Below are 20535 nucleotides of genomic sequence, written 5' to 3' on the forward strand. Positions count from 1 at the left end.
ATTCAAATGTAAATCTATTGACTTTAGCAGAGTTCTGATATTTATCTCATTTCCTCAGTGTATTTTCTAGTCTTATGCATGACTTTTCCCTCCTGAAAAAAAAACAAGCAAGACAAACCCACCAAGGTCTGTGATATGCAAACTGAAGCTCAGCACCTTCAAATTGCTGGGGCTGAGGATGCATTAGCGTGTGCTGACCTTGTTTTATGCCCTTTCCTAGGCCTCTGATGTAACGTGTTGTCAGACGGAGTAGTGGGCTGGGTGGACCCCTCTGTCTACATGACACAGTATTCATTATATTCTCCTGGCTGCTGCTCTACAGTCAAATTTTTAGGGGTACTAATCTACTGAACTGATTTTAGAGTTTACAAATAATAACATGATTAAAAAAAAAAAAAACACAAAAAAACCATAATTAATAATATATATATTTTTAAGATCAATGACCAAAACAGAAAAATACTGCACCGAACAAACCCCTTTCTTCCTCATTCTGAAATGATATGTTGCTAAACACAAAAAAGAGAAATGGTCAGTCTTATAAATGCGACAAGAGAGTTCTTACTGGATTTACCAGAGCAATAGTCCTTTGAAGAGCCAGAAATCATGGAGGCATCCTAGGGAAGAATTTTTGTTTCTAGATAGGGAATGGTTAAGGTTACTGGGAAAACAAAGAAGAAAACCTGTATTCATATTGCTGCTACGAGAGCCTCGGATTAACACTCGGGGCTTTAATTCGAGCAGTGTCAAATACCATAGTGCTTAGAAGCAGAAGTACAAATATTTGTACTTAGAATTAATGTTTTTATTCTTTTACCAGAGCATATCAGCTGCTACACTTTTAAATATGGAATCAGAAGTGAGATAAACCTGGCAGCCTAGGATGTTAAAAAATACGAAGGCACCACTTCAGAGTACTGCCTGGTGGCCTGGGAGCCTGGAAACCTTGGAAAGTTGGGATCTGTCTCCATATGGCTCACAGTTTTACTTCAGTTAACAGAAAAGGACTGTTGCCATCCCAAATAGTGGCAGATGCTTTTTAAATCAGAAAATTAATAGGGTATCTCCATCAACTAATGGGGTATCCCCACGTCTTTATCACAGCATGGTTTCTGTGGTATTTTCAGTTGTCAAGTCAGTCCTCAGTGACGGGCAAGGACCACCATATTCTGGGACTAGGTATGGAGTAGTGCTACTAGATTTAAATGACAGATGCGTGCTCATTGAGTTCAGTGTTGCCAAAATGTAGGTGTTCTGGTATACTCATCTGCAGAAATGTGGAAAGGCACGAGTTTTTTTAGCTGCATCTCCATCATTAAATGCTTTGAAGGACATTAATTTAGGAGTCAGAACACTCAGATCCTATCGTGAAGACAGTAATTGGAGGCAAAAAGCTTTCCCACACAGCAGAAATCAGATTAAGCGTCCAGTTGCTTGGTCTGCATGCACGCCTATTTCACACGGTGCAAAATGTCCTCGCAATTGTACCCATTCAGTTGTGGCCACCAAATGATGAAGAATAGCTGTCTGGCAGCTTGGTTGGCCTTTAGCTATTTTTCTAAGCCTACAAGGCAAATTTGGCCAGCACAGTGGAAGAGCAGCTACACCCAAGTAAACAGTCTGATTCAGAGTTTCTTTCCCTTGGCTAAACGAAATGTGCACAGGAGAGAGTCAACAACCCCCAGTTTGGAGAGCACAGGATTCATAAGCAGCAGCCTACTGCAGAAATACAGGGCCCTGGTGGGGAAGGGTTTTTATTCTTCCAAGCTATAATAGCCTTTCTCAAAGCATGACATTTGTTCACCCTTTCAGAGCTGGCAGTGCCGGAGCTCCCGGTTTCCAGAGATGTTCCAAGCTCTCCCACAGCCCCAATGGCTGTGTCCTCTCCCAGGCCCAACAGATTATCCAGGGTGCACAGCACATCAGGGTCTCCCGGGGAACACCGGGCGATATCCAGCAAGCTGCCCCTCGTTGCCACCAGCCGGGGGCTGAGGCTGCTGTTGCACTTCTGCAGAACAATGGGCTGAGCCGTATTTCACTGTCAGAGCGGTGACAAATGTTGGCCTGCCGAGACTCCTCGACGTATGTAACTTGGCTGGCGATCAATGGCAAAGGTCACGAGTTGTCGTCTTGCATCTCCAAGCTCAGTGAGACGGTTTTGTGCCGTGTTAGTCGCTGTGTATTAAGTTTCAGCAAAGAGAGGGCAGTGGAGGAGGAAAGAGATCCTTATCTGGAGTTAGGTGATGTTAAATGTTCTGAATAATTAGATAAGATTGTGTGTGTCAAACTCCGTAAAAAAACAGGCTGTGTTTTCTGATAAGAAGTCTCTGGTTCCCTCTGCCTCCCTGCCCTCCAGGACATGCATGCATGCGTGCACAAACCAGCACATTTTAAGTACTTTCAGGGCTCATTAAGCAAGCTGGGCTGATAGCTGTAGCAAATGTCATTCTTTCTCAATGGAGCAATGAATCTGTGTTCTGCACATTTTTGGAAGTCTCAAAAAGTAGCCAAAGTAGGTGAAAATTCACTTTCCATGGCTGATCCTTTTATTTTCAATGTGCTTTTAGAGTCTGACCGAGCACACACTGCCTGGGAAGAAGCCCAGAGGTTACACCACAGTGTCTACCGCTGCAGCTCAGTTTGTTTTCAAAGCTCCTATTGAATTTCCAAAGAGGTGTGCAGGTCTTACCAGGAATAGGCGTGTGAGGATGCACACAATGTGCTTCTGGCTCCATCTGAAAGGAGCCTGGACCAAATCTGAGCCATGCAAAGACGTGATTGCTCAGGGGTCTCCCCATGGACTCCAGCTCCTTCCGAGGCTGGAGCAGAAGCCAAGGGGATGACTGGCCTTACCCCTTCCACCCCAAGCCAAGTCCACCCTCACTTAAGCTTCTCCTAAACAAAGTGACATTTTTAACATTTATTTTCCATATCCTTTCACTTCCCTGGCTGCTGTCACACCACTGTTATTAATTTGGGATCTATGGTAGTTTATCAGGCAGAATGGCTGTAAGGTCTATGCAGCAAACATATGACAGAGGTGGAAACACCAGGGAAATCACAGGAAGATCATTAACTTGAAGAATGTTTAAAGACAGTACCACCACTTATGAGCTCTGTCAGCCTTGGAGAACTGCAGCTTGTTTTTTTAAAATTCATTACAGCCCAGTAAATCTGGTGCCAGTAGAATCTAGCAAGTATATTTAGGGGAGGACTTGCAATTCCTCTTTCTGGACAGACACCTTCTATAGCTGAATAGAAGGATTGTCTTCTGCTCCCCACTCCCTGCAGAGGGACACTGGGGAGCATCAGTCCCCATCTGCAGATGGCACAGGAGCTGCTGCGTGGAGTGAAAACCTGAGTGAGCATCCTTCTTACACGCTGTGGGCACCAGGTCTAAGCAGGGAGGCTCTATACCCCTTGCCAGCAGATGTGTTTGCTGACAGCTCCCAGCTGTGATGGGGTGACGGCATCTCTCCTGTGGTCTCATGGCAGTTTTCTCCTCACGCATCCACTCAGCAGTTGTTTTTCTTGCTCAGGTCCCTGATGACTACAGAGCAAGGTGGAACGTAGGGTGGTGGGGCTGTGGGGATCCCGGGGGGGGTGACGGTGTGCTTCTTGTGGTTGGTGCTACCCCACACAGACCTCCCCGTGTCCCTGCAGGGGTGCTCCTGTGGCTGGTCCAGGGCTGGTTGTGGTACATGATGAGAGGGCTACACTCAACCAAAAACTGTTGAAGAAGGGAAAAAATGAGAGCACCCACCCAGATTCCCTTCCACATCTGCTTTTCCAGTGCAAATACCTTCTGAGCGCAAATACATCAATGCTAGGCACGACAGCATTAGTCACTCGTTGCCCTCCTTCAAGCTCATGCTTGTCTGTGAGTCACCGAGCTATGGGCTGGAGAGCCACGTATGCGGGGCAAGCCCCGCGCTCAGGGGAGGGAGCTGGTGCACAAGGCCGAGGGCAGGGCACGGCTCCGCGGGGTGCCGCAGAAAGGCCGCGAGGTCCTGGGTGTGCTGAGGCTGGTGGTGCTTCTGTGAGCACGCTGCTGAGAGATGCTGAGCCCAAACAGCAGCGGCTCTTGCTCCTGGTGTTTACGCTCAGTACCGAGGTACCCTTGAGGAAATAAATATCGTTTGGAAGGCATCTATACACACACGACCAGAGCTGCAGCAGGGGCCGGGAAGGGGTGCACGCTCCCACTCCCAGCAAAGCCAGCGCCTGCAGCCTTGCCTGAGGCCAGCTGAAAATAAAAAGAAAGATAATACTCTTGAAACCGGGGCTGTAATTACTATTTATTTCAACAGCAATTTGCCTTATTATGGTGCGCGGCATTTGTTACCTGGGCAACAGCTTTCTGTAGAGGCCTGGCTCAAATTAAAGTAAATCGGGCAAGATCTGAAGTCGATATCACTATTGTATTTTAAAACCAAAAGACGAGGGAGTCAGCAATTTCACCTAAGTGTTGTATTTATTATGGTTGTCATAGGTAGATGCAAGGAGCCGTGACAGCCTGTGTCCAACTAATATTTCTCCGTGCTGTGCCTGGCTGATCTGCTCCATGCGCGTTTGCAAATAAAGTGAATTTTCCAGAACTCTGCTCTTCCCTGAGGAGGTAAGGGCGTGCACGGCTGAGTGACATGCAGCACACTGCTTCAGAGGCGTGCAGGAGAATGGCTACCTAAGTGCCTAGCCTGCTCTTTCAGCCGCACGCCCTTGCCCAGGCCTGGCCTCCTGTGAAAGGAGCCTGAATCTAACAGATCTTCTTAGGTCTAAGGCAGACTGAATATAAAAAGATAGAACTAAGCACTATAAACTATTAGTATATTATCATCTTCATAATTTCTGCTTAAAAAATTCAACTCAGCAAACACCAGAGGGCTTAGAAATGAATTATTGGTAATTTTAACCTCTTTTTTTCCCACCTTTTCTCATTTCCTTTTTTTTTTCCCTTTGTTTGTTTCTTTAAGTACAGAACTTCTGTTAGAACATCTGTCTCGAAAGCTTGAAAAAGCCTAGAAAAAGTAATAGGAAGTTTAGTGAATGGCAATGTTGTAAGGCTCACATATCCCCCTGTTAGACAGCTCTGCAACTGTAATCCTTTAATGGGGGACTTTTCCTGCAGATTTTTGACCTATTATGCAGATTTGACCAGCTATTAGAGGCTTTCCTCTTTGGATCAAGCTTCTACTCTTGGCAAGCCACTGTCTCTGTTATCTGACCCTTCCTTGAGGCACCCGGTCAGCCTTTCCCCGTCCCAGGGCTGCTGACACATTCAGTCTGTCATGGCAATGACAGACAGACTCCCAGCTGTTTTGTCCATTTGTCCATCCCCGCCGCCTGTCTGTCCGCAGCCCTCTGCAGACGGCAGTGCTCCGGCAGGGTGCCAGCCGGTGGGGCCAGATCCAGCTCGGTGTGCTTGCCCTCGGGGTGCTCACCCACCTTCTGCTACTAGGTGCTGTGTCATTTCGTGCCATCCTCACATACTCTCTGAGAGTGCTGAAAAGAAGGTCCTGAATGTTACAGCCCTTGGGTAGCAAATATTTTGTAGGAAAATCTTCATTAAGATACTTCGATATGACCCTAAGCTAGTGCCTGCTTTCTGAGAGCCTTTACGAGTTCACAGCTGCCAATAAACTGATGGCAGTAAACAACCACAGCTGCCTGGTGTTAAGGAACAAGAGCTTTTTAATGACCTTAAACTACTTCGATTGGCTGTCCTTCACTCATTTGGGTTTTCAAACACGTGCTTTGGGGAGCCGCTTCAGTTCAGAAAATGTCTGACACCTTCCTTGCTAACATGCACCTTGTCTGTGATTCAGTGCTCGCTGATAACAGCGGCAATCAGATGTAGGAAGGGCTGTTCCATCATAATGCAGATAGAGAAGGAGGTATGCACGTTGAATCATTTGCTTGATGGCGAAGGAAAGGAGTTCTGGCAAAAATAAACATTTATTAGTTGCTGAGATTCCCCTGAACCCCTCCTGGTTTCCTACTTCACCAGGTCTTAGGGAGGTGCAGTGTTTTGGAGGTAACAGGTTTTGGACGAGGTGTTATCACTGGCATCTATGGCTGTTAATGATTAGCAAAGGTCCCCTGGTTCTTTTTTTCCGAGAAGATCCTGGATGTGCCCCAATCTCATAACATGCAAATTCCGCACTTTGGTTTTAATAAGCCATTGAACTGTGTTTGCCACTGGACTGTTGTTTTTGGAGCTGCTCGGAAATAATTTTTCTTAATGAAAATTCTGCTTTATGATGAAAAATGAAGCTCATGTTTTCAATTGAAAATGGTTTTGTTTTGATACCTCAAGTGTCTCATGAGAGCAATAGTCTGCACGCTTCACGCTCCAAAATCTTCAGTTGTGTGGGCTTCTTAAACAAACCGCTCCTCCCTTGGTGGTTTTTTCCCTGTTACTGACCTGCTGCAGGACTCATTATATGATATCTAGCCCAGCTAGAAAACCTGGCCAACAGAGGGGACTGGAGACAGCTAAAGCTTTCATGAACCACCACAGGGACAATCTTGAACTGTTTTGTGTTTGTTTTTTTTAAGGAAAAAAATAAAAAATAAAAAGATGATTTAGATTTCTGGTAATCTGCTTTAAGGAAAAAAAAAAACATAATTAGATTTCTGGTAATCTGCTTTTTGAAAAACATGAAATGTTGTCCGGTAAATGGCCAGTTCTCACAAAAAAAAAAGAAAAAAAAAACTGTCAGAAACCAGTATAATAAGAAGAGTTTGCATATCATTAACCAGTCTCCCCTTTCAAGGAGCTATGCTAATTCTGTCAGAGAGCTGGTCGGTGCTGCAGTAGAAGAATGGTTTTGTTTTAAACTTATGCTTATGACATTATAAATGACTGCACTTGAGATATGCATATACAAAGTGCTGAGCACAATGGAAATTGAAAAACATGAACTGACCACCTGCTTCTGTGTGCTCAGACTCTCCTGTTGTGTAGTTAACCTGCAGGATACTTTATTGCCTGAAACTACTGAGCATTACACACTATCCACAGTTGCTTTCAAACAACTTCAGACTGATTTTTCCAAGGTATTGGGACCCAAAGGTATTGCATAGGATGGTTTTTTTTCTTAACTCCTTGGGTACTATTTTGTTAGAGCTCAGTCTGACTGCTTCTTGAATGTTATCTATTTTTCTGCCTCTGTTCTTGTTCATGTGATATGTTGTTAGATTATTGTTTAAATAAATAAATAAGTAAATATATTAACTCATAGCCTGCAGCGTTGCTCCAGTTGCCCTGCGGCAGCAGCAGGTTCTAGCATTGCATTTCCAGTTACCTTCCTCTCCCACGTTCAGCCTGCTCTTCAGATCACTCATGCCGCTGTTTGCCCAAGTGGGACTCTCTCATGCTTTTGAACTCTTTAGCCTAACTCTCTGATTTCCTTGAGTTCGTCTCTGATTATTTTTTTTATTTTTTTATTTTTTTTTCAGTCAGCTACCTAAGCTAGCAAGAATGGGGAGAGAAATGAAAACGGGGAGAAATTTCCTTCTCTCCACACTGTGAATTTAAAATGTGTTGAGGTACACTATGCTCAGTTCCAGTTTTGCTTCCTTGATAAGAATCAATGATTTTCCACCTATAACAAAATGATTGTCTGGGCCTTGTGTCATAGTCTGAAATGCTTTATGCATTTATGATCTCCGTTAAACTTGTGTTTTCCATCTCAGCTGAGTTGCTTGGTGAGGTATTCTCACTTCCTAACGTCCCTGTGCTCACTTCTATCTGACCCCCTTTTTAAAAAAACCCAGTGGCAAAAGAAGAGTTCTTTGGTTAGTGGAAGCCAAGAGTTTGCAGCTTTGCAAAGTTTTGGGTCAAGTAAAGAGTGATCAATGGGGTTTAGGGATGTTGCCTGACTTTGTCCTAAAAACAAGCCATTGTGTCTTCCAGGATACCTCATATATCTTTTGTCTCTCCCTTCTGCTCCCGTGAGACTGATGGAGCAGACAACACTCACTGACTGATTCTTTTGATGTCAACGGGATGAAAGCCATGGCTAAATTGGGCTATGGGCTTTCAAGATGACTTGGAGCATTATTTTCTGATTGCATTAATAAAGCTATTGTAGGAAATCTACAGCTGCCAGGATAATTTGAATACAACAATCGTCTTTCTCATAGTGGTATTATGTAATTATATTGTGCCCAGGAAAAAATAACCTTCTCATGCCTTCAGGATATTTCTGGAGGCTGCTCATCTACAGTATTCATTTTGATTGCTATTCTGATAGGTAAACTAACAGGTTCACCTATCATGAAGGCAGTCTGTCTTCCTTTGTTACACATGACTATATCATGTAAGATCTCCCTTTGAATTAAAGAGCTAGAATTGGCTGACTGAAGATAAACAAACTGGCAGTCCTACTCTGAAAAGTGAGAATAGAAACTGCGGTGTTAGCTCCTACACTTGCTAACCCTTCATGATGTGATCAAATCTCAAGTTCAAAGATGCAATTTGCTTTAAAAACCTAGATGACTTTCATCAGCGTGGACAAGTCAGCTTTTTCCTGGATCCTGCATGGGTTCTGCATTTGTGAGCTGACGGACAGCGGTGCAGCTGCTGGGCTGCCAGCAGCAGGTGCAGTTATGTGTCTCTGAAGGTGCCTTGGTGGTTCTGCACGTGGTTCCACACGGAGTAAAAAGTAATAAATGTATAGTGGGGCTAGAAAATAAGCACGTGTCCAACTACTTAAAGGACCATGACATCTTCTGAAAAAAAAAAATCCCAACCAAAAACCAAACAAACATATTTACTGTACAGACTTGGAGAGAACAGATGAACCTTTTGGGTGGTGTTCATTTATTAGGGTATTCTGTCCCACATAGACAAGAATGTAGATTTTTGCTTCCCAGAGAAGAGGACTGCAGTGACTACAAACCTCTAAGTATTTTACATGTTCATTTCATTATCTCAAACAATTACCTAAAGCTCCTCGAAGATTAAAATTAATCAATTTATGTTTAATTGAACTGTGTTTTAAAAATCACATCATGAATATTTGCTCCTTAGGTAGATTTAAAAATAACCAGAAAAACATAACTACTGAGACTATAATTGAATAGTATTTACCTTTTTAATCACTTGCTGCTTATGTTCTCAGCTTAGCATCTGTATCTGAATATTCAACAAAACTTCGACAAGGTTTGCTTACTAGACCCCTACTGTAGTGTCCAAAATGTCAATTAGTTCTCACTTTTAGCTGCTAGTAATCCTGTCAGTATTCAGTATTTAGTATGCTGAATCTGTGATAGAAATATCCCTGCTCAGGGAAGAGTCTTTGACTTCTGTACAATATTAAATAACTAATGTTGTGACTATCCTTCAGAAATGTCACCACTCCTGCTTGTCAAACAACGCTTCAGCATTTTTGCAGACTGGCCGATAGCAACACAGCTTGTTAGCTCCACTTAAATAGTGTCTCTGAAAACATAATTTATGGATTGGAAGAGACTGAAAATCCTCATCAGGATGGTTTTGCAAACCACTGAGCAATCTGCCTGCTGATATGCGTGTGGAGCAGTCAGCAGGGCCGTGGGGCCATGCAGAAGAGCCCCATGCGGGTCCCGTGCCGCAGCCCCACCACCATCCCCGCCGTGAGCAGCAGTGCTCAGACAAGCTGCTCCTCAGGGAGGGCTTCTTCCAGATTGGCACGCACGTAGGCATCCCCATGCTCTGCCTCTCGCTGTTTATTGAAAAAATAAGTCTGAAAAGACTTTCTACCCGCATTGTTGTACAGCAGTAAAATGGGATAACCGCCAGTGGCTCTGATTTATAACCAGATTCCAGATGTAAGAGATCACGCAGAGGATTGTCGCTAACCCACTGCCATTTGAGCTTGGGTGACAGACTATTGTTTTCCATTAATATGTTGATTTTTTTTGTAAACAAACAACAAAAGGAGGAATATGGGATGAAATAAGGAGGTGGATATGGAACGGAAGTTTCTGTTCTCAGCAGTTAATTCATCTTTCCGCTTTATAACCTACGTCCAAACTCCAGTGGCTCTGAAGATGGACTTTCTACAGAGCCATGATGCCTGCCTCGTATTTTGAATGTATTCATATCTAATAAGTGTATTATTGCATATTTTTCCAGATGCTACCTTGCCTGCAGCTGTGGCAGCAGCGTTTTAGAAGAGTCTTTGTAAATTCAATTCAATAAAGTACAAATGCAAAGAGTGCGGAAGCTGTTCGATGAGGACAAGTGCATTCGAGGTGCACGAGGTGCTATTTTTCTGTGTTGACCTCTAATAATTGGCATAAACCACCTGCCTTAGTTTATCCAACTGGCAAATTGTTACAAGAGCATGTTTTTCCCCCCAAGGGCTGTGGACAGAACTCATTAATGTTTAATAAACATTTCCAAGTGCTTTTGTAAGATTATCCTATTCATAGTGGGTCATACTAATGAGATCTACTGATAAAAGGTGCCTTGTAAAAAGCAGGTGTTGTTCTCGTATTATCCACTTTCAAGCACAAATATTTTGTTAGAGTATAACAATCATGGCACTTTTACAATGAACAGTTAGCCATCATTTTTAATTAAACCACTATTTCTAATTAAAACAACATTAATTCTACATCAATAACATTATTTTTTTCTTTTTTTTTTTTTTCCATTGAGAAGCCAATCAAAATTCTGACACTGATAGCCAGAAATCTTGTAATAAAATTCCTTATGACACATCCCAGCTCCGACTCTGATTTTTATCCATCTCAGTACGCAGGGCTGCCAGCAGCTCTTCACAATAATTTAATACTTTCTGAGAAGGCTGCTGTTCATTTATAAGCCCCCCTCCCCACGCTCCGTGATATACACCTTTCCTACCAGTAAAGCCTGGATTTTCTTTTCTCCTCAGCCTTAGTTAAGAGGGTTATTGCCTATTTCCAGTGACTCCTGAAACGGGCTATCTGTATGGGTCAGTTGTTTACCAGAAGTGGTTAGCATTGAGGTGCGAGAGGGAAAGGCCTTATCCTCATTTCCTACAGCAGCTCCAGGTGGCTTGGCTTGGACCTGGCAAGCACGGGACACCAGACAGCAGTGTGCCTCTAGTGAGAGATGCAGGGCGCTGCGTGGCAGATGTTCTGTGCCACACAATACCCCCTCACTAGACACTGTGAAAGCCCATGTAGCTACTAATGCGCAAATGCACACAGGGGGTAGAATTTATCCTCCTCTGAATCACAGAGATTTAAAAGATTTGCTACATTACTTATGTTTTCCAGAGAAATATCTCAATTCTGAAAGTGGAAGTCTATCCCAGGCAGGTCCAAGTCTGTTTGGCACGGTAGGGGATGCCTTCGACTTTTCTTGAAGAGGATCCCTGCAGGTAGTGCCTAGTGCGTGGTGGAGGATGCTCCGTTCTCCAAAGCTAGATGTGAGGTTGGAACTGCATATGCTCACACAAAGTTCAGAACTGCTCCAGCCAAAGTCAGTGGAACTATGGCAACCAGGATTTTATAAATACATGAAACATACATTTCATCATTTACAGGATGCAAGGAAGATAGAGCCATACTCTATTCAGTGGTGCCTCGTGTCAGGACAAGAGGCAATGGGCACAAACTGGCACACAGGAGGTTCCCTCTGAGGACCAGGCAGCACTTCTGTATGTGTGGGTGACTGGCACTGGCACAGGCTGCCCAGAGAGGTCGTGGAGTCTCCTTGGAGATCTTCAAATGCCACCTGGACATGGTCCTGGGCAGCCTGCTCTGGGTGTCCCTGCTTGAGCAGGGGGTTGGACCAGATGGCCTCCAGAGGTCCCTGCCAACCTCAGCCATTCTGTGGTTCCATGATTCTGTACTGCAAGTTTTTTTGATTTTTTTTTTTTCAGTTCCAGGACTGCCTAACAGTGTTAGCTTTGTTCACACAAGGTTCCCCAAAGAGGTGCCTTCTGGAGAGAGGGATCTGTGCAAAGATTTTTTCTTATCCTTCACATTTTAAGAGCCAGCTCTGAGGCAGGCTGTAGAAGGGAACTCCAGCTCTGTAGGAATTCCCATATTTTTAGGTAACTGATCATAGCAAAGCATGTGAAAATGCATGTTTTATGAAGCAGAAAAGCTGAAATGATAATTGTGAATTATTTCAGTACTGCAGAAACTAATTTGCAGCTAGCTTTTTAATTTACAATTACAATGAAATTAAAAAGTTGCTGCAGAATATTTTGATTTATCTCAAGCTATTTTGGATGGAAAAAATACAACAGCAGCTATTGGAATACCGAATCTGGCTACTGATTCTTGAGGCTATTTGGCTTTGAACTTCCATTCTGAGAAAAAAACAAACTTCTTTGAAGCAGCTTTGTTGGGTGCAGGTAACGTGCACAGAGCAGTTCAGAAGGAAAGTTCAGCTTAGGTGCATGGCATTGTCTTCTGGTGAAACTTTCCTCCCTTTGGCAGGGTGTTTAGGAAAGACAGACTGCAAACACTGGTACCTAGTTGAAGAGATCCAAGGCTCTTGCTTATATATAAATAAAACATTTCACTATGGACTCACCTCAACTCCACATTGTCATTTTCTGTAGCAGGAATGAGATGATCAGCAAGGTAGCAGAGGATATTGCCTGGCAGAGAGAACATCTTGATTTCTGAATGATGTTTCCTTCATTAACTGCTTGGAAAAAAGAAAAAGTTCTTTAAGAAGGCAAATAGGCTGTGATTTATAGGGTTGCCACGGACCCCCAAGGTACTCATGTTTAAAAGATTTAAAAAAAAATTAATTTTAAGCATAGGTGGTTGGTATCCACTGGAGGGGAGATGATAAAAAGCTACCTGATTTGTCTATCCCCTGTTAAGAATGAAATGAAAGCTGCATTTGCCATGAGTTCACATGTGAAGTTCTGCTGAAGAACTATAGCCCTGGCTAGGCAAATGTATAGAGCTTTTCTAACTTCATGTAAAAGCTTTTTTTTTATGTTAACCTGAAATACCTTTCATGAATTCTGAAGTTAATAAATAATACTGATGTTGCTGCCTTATGAAAAATACTGAGGCTCTAAGCAGGCCCCTTTCTTCAATACTGACCTACTGAATGCTATGAAATTTAAAAATGTGGGTCAGAGATGGCCTAGAAATACCTTTGACTGTGAATCCCTACTGCTATGGACAGAAGATGGTACCTGGTCATAAGGAAGATCTACAAATTACCATCTGTGGAGCGTTAAAGATCAAACGGCTCACTGCTCCCCACTCAGATTTTGTCTTTCATCATAAGAAAAGGGTTAAAAAATGATACAGATGGAAAGCAACTCACAGAGTGGCCCTTCTTTTCATAAGTTCTCCTGCTCTTGTCCCTAAAGTATACAAGGCTTTTTCCAGCTATATGGACAACTTTCTGAACCTTTGCCTTCTAATGAAACACAGAAGCAAAATATTCCTTTATGAGCTTGGAAAGAAAGTTTTTTTGCAAGCTTTCCATTTTACACAACATTTTTTGAAAGTCTGCCAGCTGTAACAGCAGCAAAACACTGGATTGTGTATAACAGAAGTTAAAAATATGATATGCATATCCCACAAACTATGATCACGTTGTTGACCCTTGTAACACAGTCATGGCATAGCTGTAACAAAACGTACTCCCTTTGGCTACAGGAGGTCTCCAGTTCTCACCAACACCTGGAGGTGGAAGTACTTTTGAAAGTATGAGAACAGCGATCCAGGTGCAGCAAAATTTCCACCAGAGCAGGTGAACCCTGCTTCACTGAAGAAATAGGTTGAGACAGCAAAGGGTCTCAACTTCACCCCTGGCACCTGCAAAGCTTGAGTGCTCCCCCACGAGCTTGAAGCCACTGACCTGGCAAAGCACTGTCAACCGAAAGTGACAGCAGCTTCTGTCACCTCTTATCTTTTCTGTAGCTCAAAGACCTAAAGTAAAAAGCTCACTGTAAAGGAGATCTGGAGAGGATGTCTTCTGAGTGTCCGACAGAGCCTTGCCATTTCATTGCTATTCTCTCTCCACATTGTAGAGGATACAAACAAGGCCTTCATGCTTTTAAACTAAACTAATTTTTTCAAAAAATAGGAGTCACAGTGTGAATGTGTCTGATAGCACTGCTAGAAGATGCTAGCATCTTTCTTGATGGCATACTCAAAAAGGGCAGGGATCTTTGTTCTTCTCAAACATGGAAAGCCACCAAGTGATACTAATTCTAATCTAATAGCTTTCTTGTTGGCAGTCTGTAAGCTAATGGAGTAGCTGTACTATACGAGGTTAAAATTGTACAGGTAAGAATTTTGTTTTTATTAGACGTACTGTACTTACTTAACAACCAGAAGAGCAGGGATGAATTTAGTTTTGTGGAGGAACCCAGAACTGTGCAGCTTCCATCATCACCCCACACTATCATACACTGATGGCTACGCTGGTGGAAAACCATCTAAACTTCATTTCTCTGAACAACCATACACACTTTGACATGCTAATGAAGGCTTACCGTAGGTCCTTCAATGTTCAACATCTACATTTTTGCAGATGATTACAACTTTATAGCACAAGCCCCTGTTTCTGCTTAGTTTAAAACAGTCATTATATACCTGCTGATTTGGAAGCTCTACTGTACCATTTCCAAACCTTACAAAATAATCACCAAAAGAGAAAACCCAGCACAGAACTACTTACTGTCACTTTCTGCTGCCCACAAGTCCAAAATGAATCTCATCTGAAGCATATGAGTACAACTTTGGATTGAAGATTGGCTTTAAAATTCATCTGAAAAATAAAATAAGACGATGTTAAAACCGATATCTAGCCTTGTGTGTGAATACTGATGCCCTCATTTGCACACACCTAGAAATGTGTGTACTGAGTGCACAGTGTGTGCACTGAATATTAGGGCTCACAGAGCAGACCTCTGGTTGTGAAAACGAATGCAATGATTAAAATCAGAAGCTCAGGTTCAGAATCAACAATAGGTCAGTGTTTACCCCCTGTGGCACCCATTTTGAGTCCTTTTAGGATCACTAGGCTCTTAAAGGAGCTGCAGAATCTTCAGCCAATCTTCAGGGCACTGGGCTCCTGGTGTCCCAAGCAGACCTCTTACAGCCAACATCACCAGAAAACCTCCAAGCATGAACCCATCCTATAATCTACAAATTGTATTGGACTGTTTCAGAGTACTGCATAACATCTTATACTTCAGGAAAATGAGGACGATATGAGCAGAATTGTTAGCTGCAAGCTGCAGACTGATTTATGAATCAGTGCTGATGACAGCCGTTTGTCAGATATGTTTTACACTTAACAACAAGCAACTTCAAAAACTCTCTGTTGATATCTCACTAATCTGAATTTCGTTAGCTAAATGTTTCCTATCATTTCTTTCAACACAGGAATCATGGCCTTTAGCATGATTCTTATCAAGAGAGTCCGGCCCTTATTTCTTCCCAGCAGACTGAGCTCTCTGTTGTATTGACTAGGAGGAGATTGTTCCATGACCAAGTATTAATAGCTCCAAAATCCAGGCAACAAGATTACCAAAACCCAGCAAATATGTACTAAAAAGTGTATTGGGTTTACCTGATAAGGTTTTGGTGGTGAGGGAGTTGCAGGGATCGCCTCTGTGAGCCAGCAGCTGCCCCATGTCAGATCAGAGCCAGCTCCAGACAGCTCCAAAAGGGACCCGCTGCTGGCCAGAGCCGAGCCAGTGAGCGATGTTGGTTGGGCCTCTGGGAGAGCAGAGTTAAGAAAAAAAGAAGCTGTGCAACAGCAGCTGGGGGAGAGGAGCGAGAAAATGTGAGAGGGAGAGAGAAAATGTGACCCCTAGTTCAGTGCAGCAGGAGGGCAGGAGGTGCTCCAGGCACGCAGCACAAGTTCCCCTGCAGCCTGTGGAGAGGCCCCTGGTGGAGCAGGCTGTCCCCCTGCAGCCCATGGGTCCCACACGGAGCAGATCTCCACGCTGCAGCCCGTGGAGGAGCCCCCGGTGGAGCAGGTGGATGTGGCCTGGAGGAGGCTGCGGCCCATGGAGAGCCCCCGCAGGAGCAGGCCCCGGGCCGGAGCTGCAGCCCGTGGAGAGGAGCCCACGCAGGAGCAGGGGGTCTGGGGGGAGCTGCCGCCCGTGGGGGACCCGTGCTGGAGCAGTTTGCTCCTGGGGGATGGACCCCGTGGTACGGAGCCGTGTGGGAGCAGTTCTTGAAGAGCTGCTGCCTGTGGGCAGCCCCCGCAGGCTCAGTTGGGGAAGGACGGCATCCCGTGGGAGGGACCCCGCGTGGAGCAGGGGCAGAGAGGGACCGTGAAGGAGCGGCAGACCTCAGGGACTGACCGACCGCAGCCCCCGTTCCCTGTTCCCCTGCAACACTTGTGTGTGTGGGGGGGGAAGGTGTTTTTAGTTTGCTTTTAGTTTCTCACTGCTCTAGTATGTTAGTAATAGGTAAGAAATTATATTAATCTCCCTATGCTGAGTGTGTTTTGCCCATGATGGCAACTGGTGAGCAATCTCCCTGTTCTTATCTCAATCCTTTTCCACCATATTTTCTCCCTCTCTTCCTTTGAGGAGGGGGAGTGAGAGGGCAAATGTGGAGTTCAGCTGCCTATGGGGGGAAACCACCACAAATGGCAATGCTAACAGTTTAACAATCAAGTTACAAGCAGCAAGTTACAAAAGAAGTCAAGCAGTCTCTGTCTTTCCTTAGTTTTCCCCTTAATGGTCTCATTAGTTTTTGTAGTTGGGCATAGCAGTTAATGGCCTCTGCAATAAATCCGGCAAAGTGAGGTTTTAAATCATCAAGGTAGATCTGTGCTACTGGTTTGTCTTGTTATTTTCCATGTTGGCCTCTACTGCCTTTATTTAGGTCATGCTCCTTTAATTTTAACTGTTTCAGAGTCTAACAGGCAATATCTAACTCTGAAATATTAAATCTTGACCACAGACACGCCAGGTCAGTGTGTGCTCTAGGCTCTACAAAATGATGAATCAAGGCTTTCCAGGCTCCCATTGGCTTAAAATCAGAAGAGTTTGAAAACAATGATGACAAAAACATGGTTTCATTTTATTTGTCTCTTGCAGTTCAAAACTTTACTATTCAGATTTAATCAGCAGCCCAATGAAGGGCAGAGAGTCCCTTTTAAAAACCCCACCTTCACATGACTCAGGGACCTGGGAGCTTTAGGAAGAGCAGCAAGGAAAAACAAAAATCACAATCAAACCTCAAGGTTGGTAGCAATTTGCCTGACACAAAGATCCTTCATTGCACTCTCAGGATCCACGTACTACAATAATAATCAAATTTGTAACAGAGATTGTTGTGTTTTTTGTTTCCTTTTTCTTGACAGGTTTCATGTCTGATTCACTGGAGTATTTATTTAGTTTGGGGATGTTCAGCCAGTGTACAACTGGAGTAAAACAGACATGAATCATGCTCTCTGTGCGCTCTGTACTGTAGCTGCTAACACTTTATAATGTTGTCTAGAAATCCAGAAGAATGATTTAGTCAAACCATGGCTTCTATTTCATTTTTATTAAACCTGGCTCTCTGCCTAAACTCTTGCCATTTTGAACAGTGAACTTAGGTTAGGATATATTGCTTTATTCTGAACATTTGTAACCTCCATTGATCTGCTCAGGTAAAAGCAGAGAAAAAAGGCTTTATTATTGATGTAGAAAATATTACTTCTCCATTGTTTTTCAGTCCACAATCATTTGTCACATTCTCCTTGATAAATCCTCTTGAGTATTCCTTGTTCTGGGCCTAGAAATATCATCCATGTTTATTTGGTGGGATTCAGGTGGTTTTTCATACAGTGAAATTAACTCCAGCACTTTCTCCATGTCTAACTTCTGAATACCCTCATTTTGCACTAATATGGGTTGCAGTGGCCACTCATCTCAGAATGGGGTGGTATATTCCTGCACCTTTGGTGGCTGCAGGTTCCTGACTCCTCTTGGAGACCTCGTGGCAGCCCTTGGGACGAGCATCCTTCTGCACTGCTGAGGGGCTGGGACCTGCCCCAGAAGTTGTGAGGCCAACATCATGGCTAACAACCTTTCAGTTTCATTCTTCTGCCTGCTACTTGACATCTCTAGTCCCTGTATCTGACAATTCCAGCAGAGTAAATAAATAATTTTCATACTTGTCATCAGCGCCATGACCTGGCCGTGGCCCAATGAAGTGCCTCAGTGCCTCTGCCCTGTGAAAGCCATGATTCCAGCGCCCTTTTTGCTCTTACAGCTTCTGAGGCAGAACAAGCTTCCCAAGGTTTGCGGTCAGTGCATGGCTGTCATGTTTCATTTTGCCTGATACATATCAAGGTGATACCTTCAGCAAGTGCATTTTACTATGCCATTTGTTGATTTCTGCCTTCTAATTCCACCTGCTGGGAACCAAACTGTCGCTACGTTGGTCACCAGGCTATTTTACTGGCTGTTTTCTGAGTCTGAATACATTTTTTTAGAGTTATTAGACTTTATAGATTATTATTTTTCAATGTGCATCCTGTGTGTATGAGTATGCATTCATTTATATTAATTGTCCATTCCTCTCTGGGCTGCATGTCAGTCTGTTTGTGTGTATGTGTTTGCACATGGAGGGTAACATAATTAGTTCTTGCACAGGGTGTGCATCTGCATGCATGCAAACAGGTTAATATATTAATCTCTTCATATATGAGCCATACATTCCCGTCCAGGTTACACAAAGATAAGCTGACGTGTTTTCCTCTAATGCATGCAGCATGACTCTATCCGTATGTCAGTATTTCCCAGCAGCCTGTCACTTGAATCACACATTATGTAAGGAAGGCAGCACTGTTTCCCAGTGGAGAACATTTTATTTTCTTTTTTTTTTGTTTTCTGAAATGAATTCAAGATGATGCTCTGCTATTATGAAAGAAAAAAAAAAGTTTTGCTTGACTGAACTATTCATTCAGATTGGGAGCAATGTCATGTGTAGCACTTAAGAACATTTCTGGATCTGGTGGGTGGGATCCATCCCTCCTGGTTTTGGCTGTACTAATGTCAGGTTAGTCCAAGTTGGTTATCTTGGCTCTTGCTATAGTCAGCGGAAAATAATATAGGTCTAGAAGCTCCCTCCCTACAGTAGACAGACATCCCATCCTACTGTAGATGCCTAAAGCACCTGGGAGGACTGCTGCCCAGCGACAGGTATTTGTAGTAGGTCCTGAAGCTTGCTGGCCTTTGCTTTGCTTTGCTATTGTAGGAGGAGAGTTTTACTCACCTTTTTATCTGATGAAGCGAGTCCTGGGACTCAAGAAAGGCAAAAAGAAATGAACTGAGCCTAGCAGTCTTTGTGTGTTTCATGACCACAGTTTGCCTTGCAAGCAGGTTTTTCAAGCCTAGACATGGCCCAGACTGGATGAAAGGCATTAAAGGGAGTGGACTAGGATATATGAACTATAAATGGCACAGGCATTTAATGGCATAGATCCTGGAGGGAAGCTTCAGCAGACTGTGGACACAAGACCAATGAAATCCAATCCCCTTGAATTCATGGGCTTGCATCTGATCCTACAGGTGAATGATGATTATCTTGCAAATGATGACATCGTCTGATCTTTAGTACAGGGGCAAGGCCAGTGGCTTGTGTTTGCATTGTGCTGGAACTGCTGTGTAGGCAAACAGGACGACAGTGCTGCAGCACTGATAAGCCTGATGTGGAATTTAAAGCAACTGTCCCCTAAGGAGTAAGAAGATGGTGAGTGAAAACAACAGGGCCCAGGAAATAAACAATTAATGTTCGATTTCTGATGATTTCTCCCATTTGCCTTCTGATTCCCTGCAGTATTTGTGAAAGGAAAGGCAGCAGTCCAAGACAAAACCTGGTGTATTTTGCTAATTTTGTAACTATTAAGACATAAAACAGACACAGATTTGGACTAAGTAAAACAACCAGATGATATCCAGTGGAACTGAATCTCAGTAGTTTCATCCTCAGCAAAAGGGTTTAGAAAGTCTAGAAGGATGCTCAAATTTGAAGAGAAGGGAATTTGAAGAGAAGAGATAGGAGCTTTCCCTTTTTTGGCCTTGATACGCTTGAGACGATCAGTAACTTTATGGATCTGGGGAAGCACATTTATTTATAGAACAGGAAGGTTTTTTTATGAGTTGCTGATATACATAAAAATTATAGAAGTTGGCTCTTACTATCTCTAAGCTTCTTCTAAGCGATAAACTTACAGTTTATCTTTGTGCAGAAGATCATTTTGTCCCAGAATTATACAACTGGGCGAAATACCTGCCAATAATTATTTTTAAAAAATGAGAATATTTATTTATTTATTTATTTTTACGAGAATTGCACTGGACCTTGGGTGGAGCTGAATCCAGCTTCATGTTTTAATAGGAATGTTTTGGATTTGGCTGATTTTACTATTCTAAATATGGAAATGTTTCAGATTAAAACATTTATTTTTAGGGCAGTAATACCCAATCTGTCTTAGGCATGCCTCACAGCTGTAGCTTCTTGTTATCCTCTCTTTTCCTCCTCTCTTCCATCATCCCATGACCCATGACTCCTCAGTGCCCCTGCCTTCTGAGATCTATAGTGCTATATTTCCTT

The 20535-nt window shown here is 43.3% G+C and overlaps 1 long non-coding RNA gene across 2 annotated transcripts in view; it reads right to left on the reverse strand.

The window, feature by feature from the left end:
• LOC106042062 (uncharacterized) overlaps positions 1 to 15849 on the reverse strand; it is a 28279-nt gene extending 12430 nt beyond the window's left edge. Inside the window, exons 1-3 of one of the 2 annotated variants that reach the window (XR_001210897.3) lie at positions 15542 to 15849; positions 14645 to 14734; positions 12524 to 12637 (exon numbers count right to left, since the gene is read on the reverse strand). This is a non-coding gene — a long non-coding RNA (uncharacterized lncRNA). Of the gene's footprint in view, positions 1 to 12523; positions 12641 to 14644; positions 14735 to 15541 lie in introns of both variants that reach the window. The other variant, XR_001210898.3, reaches the window with a different exon arrangement.
• Between the last annotated feature and the right edge of the window lie 4686 nt (positions 15850 to 20535).

The sequence above is a fragment of the Anser cygnoides genome, chromosome 1 (genome assembly GCF_040182565.1).
Source record: "Anser cygnoides isolate HZ-2024a breed goose chromosome 1, Taihu_goose_T2T_genome, whole genome shotgun sequence".
Classification (NCBI taxonomy): domain Eukaryota; kingdom Metazoa; phylum Chordata; class Aves; order Anseriformes; family Anatidae; genus Anser; species Anser cygnoides.